This window comes from Leptonychotes weddellii, chromosome 10 (assembly GCF_054177405.1).
Source record: "Leptonychotes weddellii isolate Sample4059 chromosome 10, ASM5417740v2, whole genome shotgun sequence".
Taxonomy (NCBI): Eukaryota; Metazoa; Chordata; class Mammalia; order Carnivora; family Phocidae; genus Leptonychotes; species Leptonychotes weddellii.
The window spans coordinates 40,448,251-40,471,219 of record NC_138378.1 but is presented as its reverse complement, the minus strand read 5'-3'; positions in this window follow the sequence as shown (position 1 = coordinate 40,471,219).

Here is a 22,969-nt window from a genome sequence, read left to right as displayed (position 1 = left end):
AAAAAAAAAATTCCTAGGAATAAACTTAACCAAGAAGGTGAAAAAAACCTGTGCTCTAAAAACTATAAAATACTGATGAAAGACTGAAGATGACCCAGATATTCCATGCTCAGGGACTGAGAAAACCAATATTGTTAAAATGTCCATACTATCCAAAGCTATCTACAGATTTAACGCAATCCCTATCAAAATACTAATAACGCTGTTCACAGAACTACAACAAGTAATACTAAAGTGTGTATGAGATCACAAAAGACCCCAAATAGCCAAAGCAATTTTCATACAGAAGAACAAAACTTCAGGTATTACAATCCCAGATTTCAAGATGTACTACCAAACTGTAGTAATCAAAACAGTATGGTACCGGCACAAAAAGAGATATAGATCAGTGGAACAGAACAGAGAACCCCGAAATAAACCCATGCATATATGGTCAATTAATCTATGACAAAGAAGGCAAGAATATACAATGCGGAAAAGACAGTCTCTTCAACAAACAGTGTTGGGAGAATTGGACAGCTGCATGCAAAAAATGAAACAATCATTTTCTTACACCATGCACAAAAATAAATTCAAAACGGGTTAACGGGGGCGCCTGGGTGGCTCAGTTGGTTAAGTGACTGCCTTCGGCTCAGGTCATGATCCTGGAGTCCCAGGATCGAGTCCCGCATCGGGCTCCTTGCTCAGCAGGGAGTCTGCTTCTCCCATTGACCCTCCCCCCTCTCATGCTCTCTCTCTCTCTATCTCATTCTCTCTCAAATAAATAAAATCTTAAAAAAAAAAAAAAAAAAAAAAACGGGTTAACGAAAGACCTAAATGTGAGATCTGAAACCATAAAACTCCTAGAAGAAAACACTGGCAATAATTCTCTGAGGTTGGCCATAAAAATAGTTTTCTACATATGTCTCCTCAGGCAAGGGAAACAAAACAAAATTAAACTGCTTGCACTATACCAAAACAAATGTTTGCACAGTGAAAGAAACCATCAACAAAACAAAAAGGCAACCTAGCAAATAGAAGATATTTGCAAATGATCTGTCCTATAAGGGGTTAATATCCAAAATATATAAAGAACTTATACAACTCAACACCAAAAGAAACCAAATAATCCAATTTAAAAATAAGCAAAGGCCCTGAATAGATATTTTCCTAAAGAAGACCTACAAATGGCCGACACAGGAAAAGATGCTCAACACCACTATCAGAAAAATGCAAATCAAAACCACAATGAGATATTCCGTGCCTGTCAGAATGGCTAAAACCAACACAAGAAATAAGTGTTGGCGAGGATGTGGAGTAAAAGGAATCCTTCTGTACCGTTGGTAAGAATGCAAAGTGGTGCAGCCACTGTGGAAAACAGTATGGAGGTTCCTCAAAAAGTTAAAAACAGAATTACCATATGATCCAGTTAATTCCACTACTGGTATTTACCCGAAGAAAACAGAAACACTAATTCAAAGATATATGCACCCCTATGTTTACTGCATTATTTACAACAGCCAACATATGAAGTGACCCAAGTGTCCATCCACAGATGGATAAAGAAATTGTAATATATATATGTGTGTACACACACACACACACAATATTAGCCATTAAAAAGAATGAGATCTTGTCATTTGCAACAACATGATGGACCTAGAATATAATGCAAAGTGAAATAAGTTAGACAGTGAAAGATAAATACAATATGATTTCACTCATATGTACAGTTTTAAAAACAAAACAAAACAAAAGACAAAAAGACAATCAAATAACAGACTGTTAAATACAGAGAACAAACTCATAGTGGCCAGAGGGGAGGTGGATGAGGGGATGGGTGAAACATAAACGGGATTTAGAATGCATTACACCCTGATGAGTACTGAGTACTGTATAGAATTGTTGAATCATACTGTACAATGAAACTAACACTGCGTACATCTAAATAACACTGTGTGCTAATTATACTTCAATTAAAAAATAAAATAAAAAGCTGTTGTAAAAAACATTTTTTAAAACACCAGCCTTGGGGCGCCTGGGTGGCTCAGTCGTTGGGCGTCTGCCTTCGGCTCGGGTCATGGTCCCGGGGTCCTGGGATCGAGCCCCACGTCGGGCTCCCTGCTCGGCGGGAAGCCTGCTTCTCCCTCTCCCACTCCCCCTGCTTGTGTTCCCTTTCTCGCTGTGCCTCTCTCTGTCAAATAAATAAATAAAAAAAAAAACTAAAAAAAAAAAAACCAGCCTTTTAATACATGACAAATGAAAAAAATAGACCATTCAACAGTAAAAGTAAAGACTTCAATACTCCACTTTCAATAATGAGTAAAACTAGACTGAAGATCAATAAGGAAATAGATGACGTGAACACTATTAACCAACCACATCCAACAGATTTCTAAAGAACACTCCACCCAACAACAGAATATACATTCTCAACTGCATACGGAACATTTTCCAGCAGGTCAAACACTAGGCTGTAAAACAAATCTCAAGAAATTTAAAAGCACAAAAATAATTCAAAATATGTTCTCCAGCCACAATGAAATGAAATTAGAAATAAAAGGAAGAAATCTGGCAAACTCATAAATATGTGGAAATTAACACACTCATGAATGAATAACCAGTGAATTGAAGAAATCAAAAGAGAAATCAGAAAATACTTTGAGGGGCGCCTGGGTGGCTCAGTCGGTTAAGCGGCTGCCTTCGGCTCAGGTCATGATCCCAGAGTCCTGGGATCGAGCCCCACGTCGGGCTCCCTGCTCAATGGAGAGCCTGCTTCTCCCTCTCCCTCTGCCTGCCTCTCTGCCTACTTGTGCTCTCTCTCTCGCTCTCTGTCAAATAAATAAAAAAAAAAAAGAAAGAAAGAAAATACTTAGAGATGAATGAAACTGAAGATACAGCATACCAAAGTCTAGAGTATAGAGTCAAAGCAGTGTTCAAAAAAAAAACATAGCTGTAAATGTCTATATTAAGAAAGACCTCAAATCCATAACATAACCGTGCATATATGCACCTTGAGACACTAAAAAAATAATAGCAAATTAAACTCAAAGCCAACAGAAGAAATGACATTAGAGGAAAAATAAAATAGAAAATAAAAAGATAAAGAGAAAAAACCTATGAGACCAAAAAATTGGTTCTTTCAAAAGATCAACAAACCTTGTCACTTTGACCTAGAAAAAGAGAAGATTCAAATTACTAGACTCAGAAACAAAAGAGAGGACGTTACTGCCAACTTTACAGAAACAAAAAGGATCATGAATAGTACACCAACAAATCAGATAACTTAGATGAAATGTACAAATTCATAGAAAGACAAGCTACGGGCGCCTGGGTGGCTCAGATGGTTAAGCATCTGCCTTCGGCTCAGGTCATGATCCCAGAGTCCTGGGATCGAGTCCCGCATCAGGCTCCCTGCTCCTTGGGAGCCTGCTTCTCCCTCTGCTTCTCTCTCTCTCTCTCTCTGTCTCTCATGAATAAATAAATAAAATCTTTAAAAAAAAAAAATAAAGAAAGACAAGCTACAAAAATGACAAAAGAAATAATCTGAATAAACCTATATGAGGCAAAACCAGTAAAAAGAAAAAGAAAAAAGAAAAAAGAAAAGAACTACCCACAATTAAAAGCCCAAGCTTAGGGATGCCTGGGTGGCTCAGTTGGTTAAAAGCATCTGCCTTCAGCTGAGGTCATGATCCCAGGGTCTTGGGATCGAGTCCTACATTGGGCTCCCTGCTTCTCCCTCTGCCTGCTGCTCCCCCTGCTGTGCGCACCCACTCTCTCTCTCTCCGTCTCCTGACAAATAAATAAAATCTTAATTAAAAAAAAAAATAAACCCAAACCTAAATGATTTCTCCACTAAATTCTACCAAAGAATTAATACCAGCTCTTCACAAATTTTTCCAAAAAAAGGGAAGAAATACTTTCCAACACATTTTATGAGGCCAATATTATCCTGACAACCAAAACTAGACAAAGATATCACAAGAAAACATAACTACAGACTCTTATGAACATGGATGTAAAAGTCCTCAGCAAAATACTAGCAAACTGAATCTGGCAATATATGAAAAGAATTATACAGCATGACCAAGGTAGGACTTATCCTAGCAATGCAAAGTTGGTTTAACAACAAAAAATCAATTAATGCAATACATAACATGAATAGAATGAAAGACAAAAATCACATGACCAACTCAACAGATATAAAAAAGCATTTGAGAATATCCAACACCCTTTCATGATTAAAAACAAAAACCAAACAACTCAAAAATCTAGGAATGGAAGATAAGTGCCTTACATAAAGGGCATCTACAAAAAAAAAACAGCTGACATCATACTTAATGGTAATGAAGTAGATGGTTTTCCTTTAAGGTTAGGAACAAGGCAAGGATGTCCACTCTTTGCCATTTCAATTCTAAACTGTCATGGAGGTTCTACCCAGGGCAATTAAGCAAGAAAAAGAAGGAAAAAGCATCTAGATTGTAAAGGAGGAAGTAAAACTCCTTATTTGCATGATGTGATCTCGTATATTAAAAATCCTAAGGAAGCCACTAAAAAATTATTAGAATGAGTTCAGCAAGGTTGCAGGATACAAGATCAATATAAAAAAAGCAATTTAATTTCTATACACTTGCAATGAACAATTCAAAAATAAGAAAAAAATTCCAGTCATAATAGTATCCTAAAACTAAAATTAATCAAAGAAATGTAAAATCTATACTCTGAAGTGGATTGTAAAATTCATATGCAATTGCAAGAAAACCAGAATATAGAAAATAATCCTCAAAAAAGAATAAACTAGAGGACTTATAATTCCTGATTTCAAAATTTACTACAAAGCAACAGTAATCAAGACACTATGGTACCAGGATCCCAGGGTCCTGGGATCGAGCCCCACATCGGGCTCTCCGCTTGGCAGGGAGCCTGCTTCTCGCTCTCCCTCTGCCTGCTGCTCCCCCTGCCTGTGCTCACTCTCTCTGTGTCAAATAAATAAATAAAAAATCTTTAAAAAAAAAAAAAAACTACAGTGAGATATCAACTTCACACCCATTAGAATGGCGAAAATAAAGTCAAGTAACAAGTGTTAGTGAGAATGTGGAGAAACTAAAACCCTGAAACCCTGCTGGTGGGAATTAAAATGCTGCAGCCACTTAGGAAAACAGTCTGGCAGTTCCTCAAATAATCAAACATAGAGTTACCCTATAATCCAGAATTCCCACTTCTAGGTATATACCTCGTAAATGAAAACAGGTCCACACAGAAACCTGTACGTGAATGTAGCACCATTACTCATACCAGTCAAAAGGTGGAAACAACCCAAAAGTCCGTCAACACACAAATGGATAAACAAAATGTGATATATCTACACAATGAAGCATTATTTAACCATAAAAAAGGAAGAACTGATACATGCTATAACATGGACGTACCCTGAAAACATAATTTTTTTTGTTTTTAAGATTTTATGTATTTATTTGACAGAGACACAGCGAGAGAGGGAACACAAGCGGGGGAGTGGGAGAGGAGAAGCAGGCTTCCCGCGGAGCAGGGAGCCCAATGCGGGGCTCTATCCCAGGACCCCAGGATCATGACCTGAGCCAAAGGCAGACATCAACGACTGAGCCACCCAGGCGCCCCTGAAAACATAATGTTAAGTGAAAGAAGCCACCCAGAAAAAAACACAGACTATATGATTCCATTCACATGAAAGTCACAATAGAGAAATCTATAAAGACAGAAAGTAAACTAGTGGTTGCTTAGGGATACGAGTAGCAGGGGCAGGGGATAGTGGGTTGGTAGCTACAGGGTACAGGTTTCTTTCTGAGGTGATGAAAATGTTCTAAAACTGACTGTGGCGATGGTTGCCCACATCCATGAATATACAAGAAACCATTTAATTATAAATTTTAAATGGGTGAATTGTATGGTACATAAGTCATGTATCTCAATAAAATTATCTAAAAATGTAGCAGCCATCTCCCCCCAAAATATTATACTGAGCAAAACTGAATGCAGAATCAGGAACCAACAGCCTCCTTGTTCATTACTGTCCCTCCTCCCCTCCTTAGATTAGTGCCAGTCATAAAAAAAGTACTCAATCAAATAGAAGGAAGAGAGAAAAAAAAGCAGGGTAGGAAACCTGGATTTCACTACATAAAAACAGAGCACTATCTTACACTACACAATATTACCAAAAGTTAGACACAAATATATCCCCACTTTTACTTGAACATACAAACTCCTGAAACTTAATTTAGCAATAACATTCTGAAATATCAAGTGTCTGTACAAAGCAATGTTTGAAGCACTTAACTCGTATTAATTGATTTAATTCACACAACTACCCTGTGTGGCATATACACCACTGATCTTCATTATTCATGAATTCTATTTGCTAATTCACCTACTTACTAAAAATTTTTTGGTAACCCCCAAATCAATATTTGCAGCACTCTCACAGTCATTCACAAACATGAGCAGAGCAGTGAAAAATTTGAGTCCACCAACATGAACACTCCCAGCTGAAGTCAAACAAGACGCCATTGCCTTGTTTCAGCTCTCACACCGAAATAACCAGAGGACAGAGACTGTAGGGAGCAGCGCAGTATAATGCAAGAAGCGCTAGTTCTTTAGAGTTTAGGAGAGTTTAAGGCATTTTTCTTTTTCTTTTTTTTTTAAAAAGATTTTTATTTATTTATTTGACAGAGAGAGAGACACACACACACGGAGAGAGGACAAACAGGCGGAGCGGAAGGTAGAGGGAGAAGTAGGCTCCCTGCTCAGCAGAGACCCAGACATGGGGCTCTCGATCCCAGAACCCTGGGATCATGACCTGAGTCTAAGGCAGATGCTTAACGGACTGAGCCACCCATGCGTGCCAAGGCATTTTTCTTAAGAATGGAAAGCTAATGAATGGAGGCCTATATAAGCCAAGGACACAAAGTGAAAACCTGATGGTTGAATGAACAGAGTAGTTAAATCAAAAGTAAAGATAAAATGAAGTAAAAAATACTCAATCCAAAAGAAGTGGAAATGGAAACAATGAACAGATGAAACAGAAACCAGCTGATAAATTTAAATCTAACCATACCAACACTCACGTGAAATGTAAATGTCCTTAATGCCCTGCTTACAAAGTGGAGACTAGGAAAACAGTCTGGCAGTTCCTCAAAAGGTAAACAGAATTACCACAAGATCCAGTGATTCCACTAGGCATATACCCCAAGAGCTGAAAGCAGGGACCACTCATAGATATATACCCTAAGCATTGATATGAATACAGATAATTATACACCAATGTTGACAGCAGCATTATTCACAATAGTCAAAAGGTAAAAATAACCCAAGTGCCCAAACAAAATATGATATATATACATACACACAAAATGGGATATTATTAGTCTTAAAAAGGAATGAAATTCTGATACATGCAAACATGGTAAGTCTTGAAAACATTATGCTAAGTGATAATCCAGACACAAAATGACAAATACTATATGATTCCACTTACATTAGGTAACTAAAACAGGCAAATTCACAAGACAGAAAGTAAGAGAGGAGGGAGCACAGAGAATTATTGTTTAATGCATAGAGTTTGTTTGGGACAATGAATAAGTTCTAGAAATGAATAATGGTAATGGTTTCACAATACTGTGAGTACTTAACATTTAAAAATGGTTAAAATAGCAAATTTCATATTATGTGTATTTTGCCACAATAAAAAAGGGGAGAGATCATCAAACAGTATACAAAAACAAGACCTAACTCTATGCTGCCTATAAAAACACACACTTTAAATATAAAGACACAAAAAGAAATAGACCTAGTCAGAAGATCTGGCTATCTTAATATTGAACAAAACAGATTTCAGAACAAAGGGGCAGGGATACCAGGGATAAAAAAGATAATTTTTAAAAAGATTTTATTTATTTGAGAGAGAGGGAAAGCATGAGTGGGGGAGGGGCAGAGGAAGAAGCAGAGAATCACAAGCAGATGAGGCGGGGCTCAATTCCACGATCAAGATCACGACCTGAGCTGAAACCAAGAGTCGGATGCTCAAATGAGTCACCCAGGAGCCCCCAAAAAGTTAATTTCTCAACGATAAAGGAGCATATTCTTCAAGAAGACATAATAATCCTAAGCATTTATGCACCTTATAAAAGAGCTACATAATGCAAGGAGCAAACACCAACAAAACTGAAACAAAAAACAGATGTAAGCAAATAATTATATATATAATAGATTTCCATACCCCTATCAGTAATTGATAGAAAAAACAAAATTAGTAAGTGTTGTTCAACTCTTCCACATCCTATCAACCAACATGATCACATTTACAAAACACTCCACCCAACAGCAGAACTTACATCTGTTTTAAGGCAAAACGACATTTACCAACACCATATTCTGGGCCATAAAACAAATCAGGTAAACTTTAAAAAGATTCAAATTATGCAGAGTATGTTCTCCGACAGTGAACTAAATTAGAAATCAGTGACAAAGTCTAAAATCCCCAATATTTGAAAATTAAGAGTTATAAATAACCAAAGGGCCAAAGAAGTCAAAAATACTTATTAGAAAGTATTTGTTACTGAATAAAAATGAAAACACAACATGTCAATATTTGTGGGATGTAACTGACACAGCAGTAGCAGGCACTCCAAAACTACATGAGAAGAAACAATGTATCCAAGCAATGACCTCAGCTGCCATCTTAAGAAATGAGGACAAGAAAAGCAGCTAAACCCAGGGTGAGCTTAAGAAATAACAAAAATAAGGGCAGAATTCAATAAAAAGCAGAAGAAACAACAGGGAAAAAAGATGAATGAAATCAAAAGCTAGTTCTTTGAGATCACTCTAGCCAGACTGATAATGAAACAAAAAAGAATAATTAGTATCAGGAATGAGAAAGATGACATCACTACATTTTCTACTGAGAGCAAAAGGATAGTAAGGAATCCTAGGACAACCGATCAACCGTATGTCAACAAATTTGACTACCTAGATGAAATGGACAAAAATCGAAACACACAAACTCCTTAAAAAAAAAAAAAGATAATCTGAATAGCTCTATGTTCACTTAAACTGAATTTGTTGGGGCGCCTGGGTGGCTCAGACGGTTAAGCATCTGCCTTTGGCTCAGGTCTTCTCCCTCTCCATCTGCCTGCTGCTCCCCCTGCTTGTACTCTCTCTGTCAAATAAAAAATTAAAATCTTTAAAAAAAAAAAAAAAGGAAGAAAAGAAACTGAATTTGTAGAATTCTCAAAAAACTTTAGGTTTAGATGGCTTCACTGGTGAATTCTACCAAATACTTAAGAAATAAAACCAATTTTACAAAAAGTTTCCCAGAAAACTAAGAGGGCATACACTTCACAACTCAATCTGACATCAAAATTACTCTGATACCAAAAGTGGACAAACACCTAAGAACACTGGAAGACAAATACCCTTTCTGAGCATAAAGGTAAAAATTCTCAAGAAAACTTTAGTCAATTGAATCTAACAATACATAAAAATAATATACCATGATCAAGTGGGATTTATCCAAGGAATGCAAGGTGGTTTAACAATTTAAAAAAAAATCAATGTAGGGGCACCTGGATGGCTCAGGCAGTTAAGCAGCTGACTCGATTTTGGTTCAGGTCATGTTCTGATGGTTTTGAGATGGAGCCCCACGTTGGGCTCTGCACTAGGCATGAAGCCTGCTTAGGATTCCTTCTCTCCCTCTGCCCCTGCCCCCCTTTCTCCCTCTCCCTCTCTTAAAAAAAGGGGGGGGGGCAAAAGATCTGAATAGACATCTCACTCAAGAAGATATATGGAAGGCAAATGAGCACCCAGAAAGATGCTCCACATCATTTGTCATTAGGGAAATGCAAATTAAAACCAAGAGATAAAACTACATTGGAAGGACTAAAACTGAAAAAACTAACCATACCAGGTGTTGGCAAAGAAACAGAGCAACTAGAACTCTCATAAACTACTAGTGGCAATGCAAAATTGCACAACCACTTGGGAAAACAGTCTGGTAATTTTTCCTTTTGAAATTACCACATATCTACCATACAATTCAATCATTTCACTCCTAGGTATTTTCTCCAAAGAAATAAAAGCATACATCCACACAAAGGCTTGGACACCAATGTTCATAGTTGTTTTTTGGGTTTTTTTGATGGTCCAAACTGGAAGCAATCCAAATGTTCCTTAATCAGATGAATGAATAAATAAAATTTAATATATGCACAACATAGAAACTACTCAAAAATAAAAAGAAACACACTGCTGCTACACGTAACACGAATAAACTTCAAAATAATTATTCTGAATGAAAGTAACTGAACCACATTAAAAAAAAAAGAATGCCTACTATGTAATTCCATTTATACACAATCGTAGAAAATAAAAACTTATCTATAGATTCAGAAATATACCAGCGGTTGATTAAAGATAGGCAACAGGGTGGGGCTTTAAGGGGAAATAACAAAGGGGCAGATGGAATGTTTTAGAGTATTGTTTATTTATCTCCATTGTGGTGATGGTTTCATGGATGTACACCTAAGTCAGTATCTATTAAATTGTACACTTAAAATATGTGCAGTTTGGGGTAGGTCAATTACATCTCAATAACTCTGCAAAAGGGGAGGGGGGAAGGAAGAACAGAGAGAAATGAAAAATAAATCAATCAGAGGCGCAGTATCCAGAATTCAGAGGGCAGAGAAAAAGGTCAGGAAAAAAATCAAAGAACATTCTCTAGAACTGAAGAACACAAGTTTCCAGACTCAGTCAGCCAAGTACTGATCAAAATGAATTTAAATTTTTAAAAAACCTATACCTAAGTACATAATCATGAAAGCTTACACTACCAAGGATATAAAGATCTTTAAAAAATTCAGAAAGAAAAATAGATCAACTACAAAAGAATGAAAGCAGAACAACACAGAAATTAAAGAGCATGGTGTTCCACTGGCTCTGACATTAGCTGAGTGACCTTAAGTATATTACTTAACCCCTCTGTGCTTCAGTTTTCTCATCTATAATAGTAATAATCATACGGTTATGAAGAATTAATAAATCTGTAAAGTGCCTAGAACAACACTTGGTACATGTTAAACACTACATAAGTGTGTCGGTTAAATAAATAAATCACATTTACATTCAACTTCTCATCAACAACACTGGATGACAGAAGTCAAAAGAACAATGCTTTCAAAGTTTTAAGGGAAACGTATTTTCAAACTCAAAATACGTTTAGCTAATGATCATTCATGTGTACAAGGATACAACGGACTCAGAAAACTCATATCCCACACAGCACTTCTTAAGAATTCGACTGAAAAAAAAAACCAAGGATTTAAGCCAAGAAAGATGATCAGAACACAGTACCTCCAACTGAAGAAAGAAATTGTTAAAAATCTCAAGAAACAGCTTTCCAGCAACCCTAAATAACCAGGTGTGACAGCAATAGAAGTAAAAAACCTCAAGAAGCAGTCTCCAAGAAGAAAGAGGACTTGATAGGCTGAGACAAGAGGGAGTTTGGACTGGGAACGACCTAAAGAGGAAAAGAAAAGCAACACCAAGAAAAAGACAAAAGCAGCACATAACCTGAATCGGCATAGTGAGAATAACTGACAATACTATTTGATTTTTTCAGCTTTTATTTTTTTAAAGATTTTATTTATTTGAGAGAGAGACAGAACAAGCCGGGGGGGGGGGGGCGCGCGACAGAGGGACAAGCAGACTCCCCACTGAGCGCGTATCCCAACTCGTTGCTTGATCCCAGGACCCCAAGATCATGACCTGAGCTGAAATCAGACGCTTAACTGACTGAGCCACCCATGTGCCCCTAATTTTTTTAGCTTTTAAAACAAATCAGTATTGCCAACGCCCTGACAATTTAAATTTTGGATGCCAACAAGGGAAAAGTGTTGCTGACGAGCTGAGGTGAAGAGTAAGGGCAGCCGGAGTAGAAAAGCTAATACCTAAGCTTCGACAGTGAAAAGTCAAGTGATCTTTATATAGAAGATACAATAAAAAATAAAGGCACATTAAAATTATCAACTTTACCCTTAGAAGAAATAAAGATAGCGATGTACTATTATTAGGAGAATGGGGGGGGGGAGATTGCATGAGCGACTAAATCCTCTTCTATCATAGCTAGAAATCCACAGCTAGACCCAAAACCAATAAATCAGGAATAAGCATGATATTCAGAAATAGAACCAAAACAGAAGTGGTTATCACTAGAAAGTAAAAATGGAATGAGATGTACGTTAAATTTGATAAAAGTTTTAAAAAACAAAGGAAACGAGCATTCAGTTTAACAGTTTCTCTTTCAGAAAAAAACAAGGAATACTGGGAATACCATCAAAACGAGGCTTTCAATTCCCCCCTTGGATAACAAATAAAAATCAAGATCTCACCACCTTTACCAAAAGAAGTTAAGTTTTCACAGTGACGGCTGGATACTTCCTTCAAAAACGAAGAGGTGGGAGGCAAGATGTGACCCTGAACCTTCCCAATCCAAAAATTCTAATTAAGACTACAAAATCGAACTTGGACTGGAAACACGGAAACGATAAATACAAAACTGAAGAATGGGCAAAAGTCTATATATGTATTAACAAACTAACAACAAAGTGTATTGTTCGAGTGCATACAGGAATTCCGAAAATTTTAACAAGCAAGCTGTCCAACAGTAGGGGACCTAGACAAGGGGGCACTTATCAGACTTCTATCTTGCCCTAGACGGCTGCTTTTGCCGTCGAATCTAACTACAGCAACAAATGGCCTCTCGCACTGGGGTAAACAACAAAAAAGCTCGCCGCCGGGTATTACTTTATAAGGTTGTTAAAGTCCAGGATCAGCATCTGAGCAGCCCTAACCAACTAACTCTGTGGACGGGCCGGGAGTGGTTCAAAAGCCTAAGACTCTTCCGAAACCCAAACGCGCGGTGCCGGGAGGAAACAAAGCCGTGGGCGGGGCCTTCCGGTCCCGGAAAAAGCGGGCGAGGGAGGAACAGCCCTCAAGCGAGTTCGTACCCCTCTCAGCCCTCGCCCCGCCCCGCCCGCTTTCCCGGGCCCCGACTCCGGGTGCCGGCGCCCAACCGCCTGTCAGACCGCCGCTGTCCGCGGGCCGACAGGGCGGCGCGGGACCCAGCACGGTGACCCCGGGGCTGGCGGCGGGCGCCGAGGGCCGCGGCCTAAACGCGCCTGAGCACCGGGCTTTAGCCGGGCGGCCGGGAGGCGCCTCCTCACCTTCTCTTCCACGCAGTTGACAATGATGGACGGGTACTTGCGGCTGAGCCAGCGAAAGAAAGCCGGGACTCCCATTGCGGCTGCCCAGCTGGAGGAAGCGGCCCGGCGGGCGGACGAACGTAACCAGAAACGAGCAGGAGCGGCGGCCGCGGGCACCAGCACTTCCTCCCACGTGCGCGCCGGCGACGGGAAGTGACGTCACGATTGCGCCGCCGAGGACGTCGACCGGCCGAGGGGCGGGGGCGGGGTTCTGGTGCGGACGGAGTGGGGAGGGCTGGCGGGGCCTGGCATGGCGTGCTCGTTGTAGGTGGGGCCAGACCCAGAGTCCGTGCTCCTGCGCGTCTGAGTTGTGTGGGTCCCCGAGCTATGCCTTCGCCGCAGCTTACCCGGGATAGCGGAATCCCGGCGCTCCGCAGGTCCCCGGGGAGCTCTTTGTAGGTTTATCACTGTTTCTCACCTGTCTCAATTCACAAAATCAGAGCATGTTTAGAATGGCTTTAGCCACTCGTTAGCTCTGTTTCCTGGTTTCTCCCGGTTTTGTGGCACTGTACGTATCTGGTCTATTAAAAGGAGTACTTTTAAATATTTTGCCCTCACGATGTTTGGTTTGCATAACGAGTTCACTCTGAATACTTAAAAAATGGAATCTAGCCGGCGTTTAGCATTTAATTCAAATTTCCAGCTACATTTATGAGTATAATTGCCGATGTCTAGCGGGTTTTTTGAGCGTTTATTATGTGTGAAAGCATTGGCTAAGGGATTATCTCATTTAATCGTCACTTGAGCCTTAAGGTACCATTACATCTTTATGTAACATATGAGAAAGTCAAGTTGTAGGGGGATTTACTCACTTGTTTATTCACACAGCTTGTGTTTCAGTCCAACTAAAGATCATTTAATCCTCTATCCTTGCACTAAAAGGATACTTTTATCCTTTGTTTTGTGGTGGCTTCAAATATATTTTCCCAGAGTATAAAAAGAGAGGTCTGGAAGAGGATGTATTTATGTCCATTTGCTCAAGCTTGGAAGTCTCTCTCCCTGGAATCCCTTCTTGGCTTGACAAATCACACTTAATCCTAAAGGCTCACCTCAAGAGGTTTCTGAAGTATTTTTCCTTGCTACCTGGCGTGCAATATTCATTGCCCCCTCCTCTGTGATCTGATGCCATTTTGCTTAAACTTGTGGAAATTAGAGAAATTGTTATCCAATATTTTACTTAAGGGCAGCTGAAATAGTTTTTTGTAATTTTTTATTGTTTTGTTAATCACCATACATTACATCATTAGTTTTTGATGTAGTGTTCCATGATTCATTGTTTGTGTATAACACCCAGAGCTCCATGCAGAACGTGCCCTCTTTAATACCCTTCACCAGGTTAACCCATCCTCCCACCCCCCTCCCCTCTAGAACCCTCAGTTTGTTTTTCAGAGTCCATTGTCTCTCATGGTTCATCTCCCCGTCCAATTTCCCCCTAAGGGCAGCTGAAATTATTAAAGTCTATGGTGAAACCCCTCATTTCTCCTGGAAACAGCTCCTCCTCCTCAAGTATTTGGTTTCCTTGGGAGGTGCTGTGTTCTTATATGAACACACACACACATCATATCGGGGGTTGGACAGCTGGGTAAGTTAGGCCACTGAGAGTCCTTGCCCAGCATTTTTGAACTTTGAACCATAAGGAAGCTAAGGTACCCCTCCCAGATGGTTGAAACCTGAAAGATAAGAATGGGATTTGTTTCCAGTCTGCAAAGAAAGAAGCAGATTTTAGTTCCTGGTTGTTTTTTTTTTTAAGTGTTTTTTTTTTTTTAAGATTTTTTATTTATTTATTTGAGAGAGAGAGAGAGACAGAATGAGAGAGAGAGAGAACACAAGCGGGTGAGGAGCAGGAAGAGAAGCAGACTCCCCTCCGAGCAGGGAGCCCACCATGGGGCTCGATTCCGGGACTCCAGGATCATGACCCAAGTTGAAGGCAGACACCTAACCAACTAAGCCACCCCGGCGCCTCCCGGTGGTTTTTGAGTACAGCTAAATCCCTCTTCCTGCAGTTTGGTTGCTAAACCTGTCCTTTAATTCCAGGAACCAATAAATTCTTCTTTTGCCCTAAGCTGGTTTGGGCTAAGTTCCTATCCCTTGCAAAGGAAACAGGACAAACAAACCAGTAATGGCATTTGAGAAGTACACAACTAATTCACTGGGTGCTAAAATTGCTTTGCATGAAAGAGGTACAAAAATTGAAATTTTGGGCAGAAAAAGGGAGGGTAAAAGGCAGAGAGGAGAGGGAACCTGAAATGTGGGAGGAGGATATGAGCTGTGTTCTGAGATACCTTTCTCAGCCCAGGGTTTCCAGTAAAATCTACCAAACTCAGTCTGGGTGTCAGTTTTGTTTAAATCAAAAAAGAGGATGAGTCTCATATTGGGGTCACTGTTGTCTAAAACCATAGGGCTAGGCAACATAGCAGAGCTCTAGAAGCAGAAGTGAGGAGAATTTATAAGCATTGGAAATAAAACATTTTTGCCTAGACTTGTGGGCAGAGAAAGGCCTCCAGCTGACATCTGGATTGTATTAGTGTGAAGAATAATATGAAATATATAGAAACCAGTGTTTTAAAACATTCATAAATTTATGTTAAAGTTCTATTAATATTGTAATTATAGAAAAGAATCTTTGAGAAATTTTTGCCTACTATTTCTCTCTGGATTACCAAGTGCTTCCTTTCCCTCATTGTCTTTATAGAATATTGTGAATAACATGATATGTTTGAAATAATAGTTGTGATGGTTAATTTTATGTGTCAGTTTGACTGGGCCACAGAATGCCCAGATATTTGGTAAAATTTTATTCTGGGTCGGGGCGCCTGGGTGGCTCAGTTGGTTGAGCGACTGCCTTCGGCTCGGGTCATGATCCTGGAGTCCCGGAATCGAGTCCCACATCGGGCTTCCTGCTCAGCAGGGAGTCTGCTTCTCCCTCTGACCCTCCTCTCTCTCATGCTCTCTGTCTCTCATTCTCTCTCTCTCTCAAATAAATAAAATCTTTAAAAAAAAAAAAAGAAATTTTATTCTGGGTCTTTTTGTGAGGGTATTTGCATATGAAATTAGCATCTTAATTGGTAGAGTAAAGCAGATTGTCCTCCATAATGTGAGTAGGCCTCATCAAATCAGTTGAAGGCCTGAATAGAACAAAAAGACCAGCCTCCCTGAGCAAGAGGGATTTCACCAGCAGACTGCCTTCAGATTCCATCTGCACCATCCGCTTTCCTGGATCTCCACGCTGCCAGCCTTTGGACTGGAACTGCACCCCCCTCCCCCACACTGTCCTAGGTCCTGGGTTATCCAGCTCACACTGCAGATTTGGACTCAACAGTCTCCCTAATTGCATGAGCCAATTCCTTATTTTATATATATATAAATATATATATATATATTTCTATTTCTCTGGAGAACCTTGACTAATACAGATTCTGGTACCAGGAGTGGTTCTAGAGGACTAGAATCTTAAGGATGAATTTTCTGAATTGGTTTTGGGGCTTCTGGAATTGGCTGTCTAATCTGATTAGATTTGAAGACACTAATGACTGTTTCCTGTAGTAAAGAGAGCACTGATAGTCCACAGCATGACCTGGCAAAATATCACCATTGGGTATCCTAATCCACCTAATTAACTTGTAAGAAGCAAGGATCTGGGTGACCGTGTATATGGTACTTCAAACATTTTTGTCAAACCAAAAAATAGATAATGAGATTGGCTGATTGCCCCTAACATCACTGAGCAAAGTAGGGGAAGAAAAGGATGAGCTCAGGGATTCAATTTCCCAACTCAAGCATCACATAAATGACTTAATAGTGTCTATCTGCCCTGGAAGAGACCTTTATCACCTACAGCAGGGCTGAGATTGCTGAGAGCCAAACTCAGAACCTCATTGTGGAAGTGGCTGACCTTCAACACACATTGAATTCTCAGCCTCACAGGTGTCTGCTATTAAGGTAAAGGCACTGATTGGGAAGGAATGAGATCCTGGAAATTGGAATGGGGACATGTGAGAAAACTGATGGAGTTGGGGGCCTTAAGACTGCTAATTCTGATTTGTCTTTGCCAGTAGAAACAGCCTCTCTATTCCCACCTGTGGGGATTTAATCTGCATTACCTGCAGAAAGTGTAATGGCTTCTCCTCTGGCAGTTGCCCTGAAAGACAATACTGATTCTCCTCAGGACCTACTCTCACCACCCCTCTTTGCTTCTAGGCAATGTCTTAGTCTGTTTGGGCTGTCATAACAAAATACCATAGACTGGATGGTTTATAAACACTAGAAATTGATTTCTCACAGCTCTGGAAGTTGGGAAGTCCAAGATCAAGGAGCTAGCAGGTTCAGTGTCTGGTGAGGACCTGCTTCCTCATTGACAGTCCTCTTCTCACTGTAAGAAGAGGTGAGGGATCTCTTTAAGGTGTCTTATAAGGGCACTAATCCTGTTCATGAGTAGCCACACCTCCCAAAGGCCCCGCCTCCTAATATCATCACCTTGGGGGTTAGGATTTCAACATAGAAATTTGTGGGGAGCACAAACATTCATTCTATCTATAGCAACCTGTAATTAAACGCAAGTCCCAGCAGGCCACTAAAAGTGAGGTGCAAAATGTGACCCATGAGGTGCACTACCTTCCAAAAGAACTGCTTGAGTTTTCTAATTTATAGAAACAGAAATCCAGAGAGTATTTGTAGGAATGGATATTAAGTGTGTGAAATAATGGTAGAAGAAACCTCAAGTTGGGTCAGGCCACATTTATTGAGATGGGCACACTGAGCAGGGATTCTGTATTGAATGTTGCAGCTTGGGTGGGGGGGGTGTTAAAAAGGACTCTGACAGTTTGTTTGGTTGGCTAAAACATTGATAAAAACATGGCCCACTGTAAGTGAGTTAGAAATGCTGGACCTGCTTTGGTTTAATGTAAAAGAAGAGAAAACTCAGGCCTGGTTTACAGATGGTTCTGCCTAATATGCAAGCACCACCCAACAGTGGACAGCTGCAGCACTACAGCCCCTTTCTGGGACATCCTGAAGGACATTGGTGAAGGGAATCTTTCCAGTGGGCAGAACTTTGAGCAGTACACTTGGTTGTTCATTTTGCTTGGAAGGAGAAATGGCAGGTGTGCATTTATATACAGATTCATGGACTGTGGCCAATGGTTTTGCTGGGATCAAGGACTTGGAAGGAACACAAGTTGAAAATTGGTAAAAAGGAAGTCTGGGGAAGAGGTATGTGAATTGATCTCTCTGAGTTGGTGAAAAACATGAAGATATTTGTGTGCCATGTCAATGCCCACCAAAGGGTGACCTCAGCAGAGGAGGATTTCAATAATCAATTGGATAGGATGACCCATTCTGTAGAAAACAGCCTCTTTCAAAGCCATCACTTTCATTGCCCAGTGGGCTCATGAACAAAGTGGCAAATGGAGGCAGGGATGGAGGTTATGCATGGACTCAGCAACATCAACTTCCACTCTCCAAAATCAACCTGGCTACAGCTGTGCTGAGTGCCCAATTTGCCAGCAGCAGAGACCAGCACAGAGTCCCAGTACGCTACCATTCCCAGGAAGCATCACCCAGCTACCTGGTGGTGGGTTGATTACATTGGGCCACTTTCATCATGGAAGGGGCAGCATTTTGTTCCTAATGGAACAGACACACCTGGATATGGATTTGCCTTCCATTCACATAATGCACCTACCAAAACTACCATCCATGGACTTACGGAAGGACTTATCCACCATTATAGTATTTCAAATAGCATTGCTTCTGATCAAGGAACTCACTTCATATCAATGAAGTGCTGCAGTGGCCTATGCTCATGAAATTCACTGGTCTTTCCATGTTCTCTACCATCCTGAGGCAGCTGGCTTGATAGAACAGTAGAATGACTTTTTGAAACTCTGCTACAGTATCAGGAGGCAATCAGTACCTTACAGGACTGGGACAAGGCTCTCTAGGAGCCTGTATATGCCCTGAAACAGGATTCAATATATGATGCTACTTCTCCCATAGCCAAGACTCGCTAGTCCAGGAATCGAGGGGTGGAAATAGGAAATGGCACCACTCACTATTACCCATAGTGACCCACTAGCAAAAATTGTGCTCCCTGTTTTTGTGACCTTATACCCTGCTGACGGACAGGTCTTAGTTCAAAGCAAGGAATGCTTCCACCAGGATACATGGCAATGATTCCACTGAACCAGAAGTTAAGACTGCCACCAGGTCATTTTAAACTCAGGCAGAGAAGGGAGTTACTGTGATGGACCATGACTACCAGGGTAAATGGGACTGCTACTCCATGGTGGAGGTAAGAAAGGGTATGTTCAGAATATAGGAGACCTCTTGGGCATTTCTTAGTATCAGCACTCCTTGTGAATGAAAGTCAATGGAAAATCACAACCCCATTCAGGCAGGACTGCTAAAGGCCGAGACCCTTCAGAAGGGAAGGTTTTAGTCACCCCACCAAGTAAAGAACCAAGACCAACTGACATATTTGATGAAGGCAAAGGAAATACTGAATGGGTAGTGGAAGCAGGTAGTTACAAATATCAACTATCCAGAAATGAGAACTGTAATTGTTGTATTTCCTCCTTATTTTGTTATGAATGTTTGTGTGTCTATAATATCTTTGTCTTCTCACTTCTTTTCATGTAACATAAAATGCATTGACTGTATAACACAATATTTAAGTATTGTTAATTTTATATAGTAGTATTTAAGTTATGGGGTATCTAGAAGAGTAAATAGGACCCAAGGATTTTGCATCCTCTTCTGGTTAAAGGGTTAGTAAGGTTTTGGTTGTATGCAGGATAGTTGGATCATGTTAGGAGAAGTATGAACTTATTATTGTGGTTTTTTTTGAAGATGCATATGCATGGACCTGCACATGTATAAACACTTGAAAAATGACAGAGGTTGCATTGGAGAGAAGTGGGGAAAGGATACTTTTAAAAATAATGTTGATAGAGGGGCACCTGGGTGGCTCAGTCAGTTAAGTCTCCGACTCTTGATTTCAGCTCAGGTCATGATTTCAGGGTTGTGAGATCGAGCCCTGCATCAGGTTTCGTGTTCAGCGGGAAGTCTGGTGGAGATTCTCTCTCTCTCTCTCTCTGTCCCTCCCTACCTCTCGCTCTCTAAAATAAATAAATAAATCTTTAAAAATAATGATGCTAGAATAATTATCTATATGGAAAAAATGAAATTGGATATCCTACCAAAAACTAAAAAAAAACCAAACACAAAAAAAAACACACAAAACTCCAGTTAGATTATAATCCTAAATATGAAAGGAAAAATTAGAAAAATTTTAATGTAGGAAAATATCTTTATGACATCTGGATGGGGGAGATATAAAAAACACTAACCATAAAGGGAAAGACATAAAACTGACTATACTATAGTTAAGAACTCTGTTTTCCCAAAACATGATAAAGGCAATAAAAAGACAAACCCACCAGAAAATTAGGAAAGATCATTGCAACACTTATAACTGACGAAGCACTAACATGTAGAATATTTAAGGAACTCTTACAAATCTATTAGAACAAGGCAAAAGACCCAACACAAAATTCAGATAAATGTTTGAACCCAAAGAGGAGTTCTAATTGGCCAAGTTATGTGAAAAGTGCTCAGTCTCACAGGCAATCAGATAATTGCAAATTAAAGCCCCGTGAGATATCATTATGCATCTATTAGATTGGCAAAAATTAGAAAGTCTCACTATACCAAGTTTGAATGTAAGAATGTAAATTGGTAGAATCTCTTGGAAAAGAATTCCATGTTATTGACTAAAGTTGAAGATACACAACCTCTACTGTCCAGCAGTTTAGTCCTGGAGGAATGTGAGACTATGCTTAGCACCAGCGTTCAGGCTAGCTTAAAGCTGGAACCCACCCTAATTTCTTCAACAGTAGAAGAGATAAATAAGTTGTAATTCTACAAGTGGAATACTCTACAGCAATGAAAAAGAGTGAACTGGAGCCTCACAAGAAAATATGGATCCTGATTTGCTTCACAGTTTCAAGCATGCATGGTAGGGTCTGTATGTTACTTGTCTTTTGCATTTTTCTTAGCACTTAACTACTGTTACTCAAACATTTCTTTGGCAAACATTTGCTGAGTATCTACTGTGTGCCATTAGGAGGGCAAAGATAATTTTCTAAAAGGAAGGTGGGGGAGACGGAAGGGATTACATTACCTGGCTATTTCTCCAGGTCCTCCTTCACCACCATCATTGCTCTTCCCCATGCCAGGCATTCTTCCCAGCTTCCCCATCTCCCCACCTCCAGCTCCAAGGGGCTCATTGACTCCTCTTTCCAGATAACTTGGCCTTGCTCCAGCTTCTCTGACAAAATGCTCAGAAAAGCAGGAGACTTAATTTTTTTTGAAATATGACAACTTTCCATTCTTTTGTATAAAGACCATCAACTGTTGAAAAAGAGTTGCCCTTCTTAAGCCATATTATGAAAAGTCCAGTGTTCTCTTACAATATTTCAGTAAAAAATTTAGTTCCTAGAAAAATCCAGATTGAAATGGTTTAACAAAAGAGAAATGTTCTGTTCCAATTTTATCCAGTTTAATACCTCTGCAAGATGCTGTTAAAGTGACCATAGTCATATCATTTCCTCTTTATCTTTTAGTGACAATATTTTGTCTTTATGTGTTACACATTTCAGAAAACATCTTTGCACCCTTGGACCTAGAATGGGGATCAGGACAGGGCCCCCATTGGAGTTGAAATATTTGCTGACATGGACTCAGTTCAATCCTAAAATGAACCTTGGTCTGTTAAGAGTCTTTGTGGATTTGGAATCAGAGAAACTTAGGGTCTAGTCCTGGGGTCTTGAGTGTGATGGTTGATTTATGCATTAACTTGGTTGGGCCACGGTGTGCAGATATTTGGTCAAACATTATTCTAGATGTTTCTCTGAGGATTTTTTTTTTTAAAGATTAACATTTAAGTAGGTAGACTTTGAGTAAAGCAGGTTCCTCCCCACAGTGTGAGTGGACCTTATCCAGTCAGTTCAAGGTCTTAAGAGAGCAAAGACAGACTCCATTTGAGCAAGAAAAAATTCTGCCAGTGGAATGCCTTCAGACTTGAACTGCACCTCTTTCCTGAGTCTTCAGCCTACCAGCCTCCCTCATCAGATTTTGGACTTGCCAAGTTCCACAACTGTGTAAGCCAATTCCTGAGAGCAAATCAGTCTTTTTCTCTCTGTCTTTCTCTCACTGTTTCTTTCTCTCTCTCTCTCTCACACCCAGTTGATTCTATTTCTCTGGAGAACCATGACTAATATATTGGCCAAGATGCCTCAGTTTTCTACACCTTAGTTTTCCCAACTGTAAAATAAGGATTACATACTTCACAGGAATTCTGTGAAGATTCAGTGATATAACACTCAGAGCACAGCCCAAAACATGTTAAGCACCCAGCAAGTGTTAGTCATTGAATGGTTATCTGTTGGGTTTTTTCCTTGAAGAAGCGTATCAATTTATTCGCAAGTTCCTCTCAAAAGATTTTGGATGAAATGGAGGCCTTCCTGGAAACTTATAAGCTGCCAAGACTGAAACAGGAAGAAATTGACAACCTGAATAGGCCAATAACCAGTAACGAGATTGAAGCAGTGATCAAAAACCTTCCAAAAAACAAGAGTCCAGGACCTGATGGATTCCCTGGGAAATTCTACCAAACATTCAAAGAAGAAATAATACCTATTCTA